This window comes from Triticum aestivum, chromosome 3D, assembly GCF_018294505.1.
Source record: "Triticum aestivum cultivar Chinese Spring chromosome 3D, IWGSC CS RefSeq v2.1, whole genome shotgun sequence".
NCBI classification, from domain to species: Eukaryota; Viridiplantae; Streptophyta; class Magnoliopsida; order Poales; family Poaceae; genus Triticum; species Triticum aestivum.
In genome coordinates this window covers 578,477,418-578,483,219 of record NC_057802.1, presented here as the reverse complement: position 1 = coordinate 578,483,219, position 5,802 = coordinate 578,477,418, and positions in this window count along the sequence as shown.

Here is a 5,802-nt window from a genome sequence, read left to right as displayed (position 1 = left end):
GCTCTTAGCCCGTAATAAATAAGAGAGGCCCTCAGCCGCCAGTAAAAAGAGATAAGGTGATATGGGATCACCCTAACGGACAGAACTCTTCCAATTTTGAGCCGTTTAAGAGGACATTAAAAGTAACCGTGGAGATACATTGCATGCTTTTTGCCACCCAGCTAGAGCTAAAGCCAAGCTTCAATATAACTGCCTTCAAATAACTCCATTCTACGCGGTCATATGCTTTCATCATGTCAACTTTCATAGCACAAAAGGCATTTTGTTTACTCCTTCTCCTCTTCAAGAAATGTAAGCACTCATAAGCTGCTATAATATTATCAGTAATAAGTCTCCCAGGAACGAACGCGGACTGCTCTGGTGATATTATCTCCGGTAAAATCCTCTTCAACCGATTGGCATAAACTTTAGAAATAATCTTATAGATTACATTTCGTAAGCTTATAGGTCGGAATTGAGTGAGAGAGGTTGGGTTGGATACCTTGGGGATCAAAACAATGAATGTCCTGTTAATAACCTCGGAGACTCTTCGCCATTGAGAAAACACGTAATGCCACCTTGGTCACCTCATCACCACAAACACCCCAATTTTTCAAAAAAAAATTGGGCCGAGAAACCGTCTGGCCCCGGTGCCTTCGTTGGAAACATCTGAAAAAGTGCTTCTTTTATGTCTGCAGATGTGTAAGGTGCAACAAGCATCGCATTCATATCATCGTTAACCTTGCAAGGTGTGTGTGAGAGCACTTCCTCCATCCCAACTGTGCGTTGAGACTTGTATAGTTTTCAATAAAAATCTGTGGTCATATTCCCCACTTCACTCTCACTGCTGCAGAGAGACCCATCCTCACGTGTTAATTGTTCAATTTTGTTCTTTCTTCTTCGCATCCTTGTTAACCTTCTCTGTTAATCACTTCACGAAGCAATTACCAAACATTCCCTTTTAATCTCTTCACCCCCTGATTTCAACCAGATGGGCCCGTCTCCTGAGTTCCACCCAACCATAAAAGCCCACCTAAGCATCTATGTAAATTACGTACACTTATTTACATAAGTGTAGCAATCACTCTTTGGCCACACGCCCATCGAAAGGGACGGCTCGATCGATCGGCCGGGTACATGCGTACTTACAAAACGTATGGGGTGTGATTGGTCGCCACACCACTACACTCAGCACGTACGTAGATACGCCAAACAAACACCGTCACTGTCATGTACGTACCCACATATTGGTATATGTATGTACACTCCAAATCCGAGCCAGGGTGGGTGACCACTGCCAGCATCACAAGAGAGTTTGGCCGTTGTGCGTGGTGGCCATGCGTGCATCCATCCATCCATGCATACACATGCGTGTGCTCCTGGTTTGCCGGACGAAAGGAGAAGCTGTTCATCTCATCATGCGCGTGTATCGATGTATGTGTGTCTGTGTATTCGCGTTGTCGTCGTGCCTGCGTCGCGTACAGGCAGGGGAGAGCAGAGCAGACATGCATGATGCGTGGAAGGATCCAGCTAGCCCATGCAGCGCCGGTGCGTACGTACGTAGAGAGATGGCCTCTCTGACATGGGTGCGCTGTTCCTCTGCGCGTCGTGCCGTCGTGGGCTCGCTTTGCATGTGTACCCAGTTTGTTCCTTTGCGTCACACGTACGACCGAGCGGTCGAGCCGCTGAGCCGGAGTTCACGCGCACCGCACCGCCCGGGAGGGACCAGATCGATATGGTGCGTACTACGTGCGTACGTACACATCGAGAGAGAAAAAAAGACCCCTGCTTCTATCGCTCTGGTTGTCTACACATTTATCGCGGTTTGGTTTGTTGGTGGCCTCTCAGTGTTTCACTTGTATCTCATGAGCACTAACCAGGTAAATGCTATTGTGTGAAATGGTATATTCCCAGTCTTGCATCGTGATTCCATTCTATCAGTTGCTAACCATTGTTGCCATTTACAGCTGTTGAAAGTTGGGGTATAGGGAAAACCACAGGGGGGTTTCTGCAAAAGTGCGTGCGCTGATCGGTCCAGCCACCTGGCTGCCAATTGTCGAGCTGTGATTGGCCTGGGACTAAATCGTCACATAAGGTGCAAGTTGGAGTATGGTGGAGTCAAGTTTTGCAAGTTTGGGACTGAATCATCACATTCTATACAAGTTAGGGTACGTGAGGTGCTATGACCTCATATAATAAATCCGACCGATCGACGTGTGCACGTCACGGAACACGATCTCATGACGCTACACCACGCATCATGCATGGCGTCTCGTGGAGACTGATGTGACGACGGCGCGACGATGGTGTGCCAGAGATCTCCACCGGTCATCCTCCGTCATTCCCACTCAGTAGTACTCCAACATTAATCAATCGCACCTACTACTTGCCAATTTCTTCTGCGCCGATGCACGTACGTACGAAAGGGACCGACGGGAGCGAGAGTAATTAATTGCAAGAAAACGCCGGTCAGTTTGGAATGTCACAGCGACCGACCACGGCGGGGCCACGGGATCGACGTCGACGTCGATGGGGGAAATGAAAATAAAAGGACAGCGACGCATGCTGGCTAATCTCGTGGCCGAGGCGGCCATCGACAATGGACGTAAGACACACGCGATGTGTAGCTGGACGGCTGCGACGGCACCGCCGGGTGATCGGTCGGTCGGTCGGTGTGGTACATCGGGACACCAGAGGAAAAGATACGCCTTTTGCTTTGCTTTTCATTCATGCAGCAGCCATGCAACTTGCTCCGTCAGATCGCTAGCCAGCCAGCTGATGGGTCTGTCTGAGAAGGCGCCGGTATGTTTGTCTGAGAAGGCGCGAAGCGGCAGGTCGTGCCGGAAACGTGGTACACGTGTGTCACACCGCATCAAATGTTACACCTGTGTACTACCTCTGTCATGGTTTATTGGTCTCCTTAATAATCTGTGTCAAATTTTGACCAAACAATTAACTAACAAAATCTAAATTATATCATTGAATTCATATTTAAACATAGTTTAAAATCATATAATTTTTTGTAACATGCGTGAACATTTTGTTAGTTAAATTTATGGTCAAATTTTGGCATGGAATACAAAGGAGTCCAATAAACCAAGACGGAGGTAGTACGTCACAATAAAGCTTACAAAACTTTTCATTTCTAATTAATCTCCACCCTTAATTTCACCGGGTGGGGCCCCTGCTCTTTCTTTTTCCAGCAACTAGCGGGGCAACCCGCGCATTTGCGTGGCTAGACTTTTTTATTCCTATATTGTAGTGTGTTCTCTCTATCTTTTCACTTCATCCATTGCTACATTTGTATTCATATAAATCATATTAGTGATCTAAACACTCCCATATTTCTTTCCAGAGGGAGTAGAAGAGAAATGCCTGGCTAATTAACGGAAAACTGGGCAAAAACTGTCACAATCGTCCACAAACCAGTCCACACAGGCCAACCTGGCTACCCACATGAAGTGCACACACACAATAGAAGAGAAGACTATCGTTGAGCTTTTACTTGTTAACTTTACTCATTTGTCAACATTTATATTTGCCACCGTCATTTATTACCAAACCTTGTTATAAGTTCCATCTTTTGCCTCATCACTGTCCGTATTGCACTTGTGTTTCTTTATTTGTCAAAAGTCATACATTCGGTGGTCCATACATATGGTTGCACATATTCTCTTGTTAATGTAATTGTTTATGCTGCTTTCCAGTATAAACCTATGTAATCTACAAATGGTGTAGAAATTTGAAAAAGTATTCTCTAATTGGCACATGTCAGAGCTTCATGAAATGATTCATTACATTCTTTTTGCGGGTGATTCGTTACATATTGACCTCAAAAAGTCCTTTCTTTTTGGGTAAAATATTCGCTATCACTCTCTCGTTTGTTCTACATTTTTTTCCTATTGGCAGAACTCCGATGGTCCACTTCTTTTTTAGTTGAGTACGTTTAAGCATTCTACTCATATTTATACAGCTGAAATTGCAATGCGATATATGTTATTTCAGTTATATAATTCGTCTCATAATACATATTGTTCTAATTTGCCACCGTAGTGGCGAGTTTTCCTCCAATTACTATTCAGTTTGAGCTTTTAATCCCCTTCAATAATAAAAATATTTTTTTGTCCTTTACCATTTGCTTTTGGCCAGCAAATCATACGCTCCATTGCTTAAAGCTATATGTATAGATATGTCAAAAAATACTTTGTTTTGTACTACCATAGATGTTTCAAAAAGAGATTGTTCTGTACCATACAATACTGCATGCAAGAGAGCATGTTTTAGAATTTAAGAATTATCTCTCTCATCTATTTAGCACAGGCGTTGTATTGGAATTGGACTCTTTTACTCGTCTCTGTTGTAGGCCGGTGACCGGAAAGTGGGAACCTATGGAATACATAACAGGTCATAGATTTTTCTCTTAAATATGTACGTAGTCGTATAGGACTTGGACTCCAAATCATCACCGTTCCTGTCCAAAGAAAAAAAAGGCCGGTTCAAAACGTGTGGTACACACGGACACATGCATACGTCTTTCAAATACTCCCCCCTTTCCTTTATCTAATGTGTATTATTTTTGGCACGGTGACCAAGGCACATAATTATACATATGTTAGGACGGAATTACCCTTGGCAAATTTGTTGGTTAGTGGCAAGTAATCGGTTACTCCAGGAAAGTAAGAGATAGTTTCCTTCGTTTGCTACAAGGAGAGATACAGACAATCAGGAGAGGTACTTTACTTTTTTCTGAAGGGCTAACAAGGAAATTACGAGAAATGCACATTACATTTTGAAATTTTATCAACAAACAAATACACCTTATATAAAGGAAGGGAGATCACAAGATTTCCTGTGCGCCCTTTTTCTAGTGTTAAAACTAAATCCTTCATTTTCTAGCGTTCTAATAATGTAATAGATTTTTTGAGCCAATAATAATATAATAGATAGATGCTACATTCACGGGCTTAATACAGGCCTTTTACAGAGTGACTATGAGTTGGCAGGGGCAGGAACATTTGGATTGTTCTGTCCATTAAGGGGGGAGATTTGGCCCCACCCACCTGAAAATAGAGGGGTTGGTTTAGTTAGATGGGAGCACCCGGTAGAAGCCTGTAAATATTCCGTGTGTTTAGCATTTTTGTTTTTTTTAAACAAAATTTTCCACGTTGGCAGACCCGTAAGATACGTAAAACAAATTACGCCGATATCTATCCAGCATCCTCGTCTCATCTCTTCCATTATTTTGTTGCTAATGTCGATGCAGAGTATGGAACAGATCTTTTTTCTGAATAATGGTGGAAGCGATAGGAACATTTGGATTGTTCCGTCCATGAACTTTACGGAAGTGGGAGAAGATTTAGAATAAATCAGGGCACACGTTATAGCGTAGAGGACTGGACCAGTCTCTTTTGTTCACTGCCCAAGAGAGGCACCATGATGGAACACTCTTTAGCAAGAAGGTCCTTTGATTCTCAGTTAGGGATGGTTCTCAGGTTCGATTCTGAAAAGATGTCTGGCTAGGCGACACCCCACTTATGGTGCAGTACTCTGCTTTGTATAGGATTTTCTGACATAAATTTGTCATGATCAAACAAGTTTTGGGATAAGAAAACCTTTTCGTAGGGATCTCTTTGGCCCTCGCCTGACAGCATGGAATGAATTACTCTCTCGTCTAGAGGACATTCCTGATAAGCAAGCCGGACAAGTTTCGATGGAAGCTACATCAGAACGGCAGTTTCTCAGTCAAGTCCTTGTACGATGCAATGGCTCATAGTGATGTTCCCATTAATAACAAAAAATTGTGGAAGCTAAAAATACCTCTAG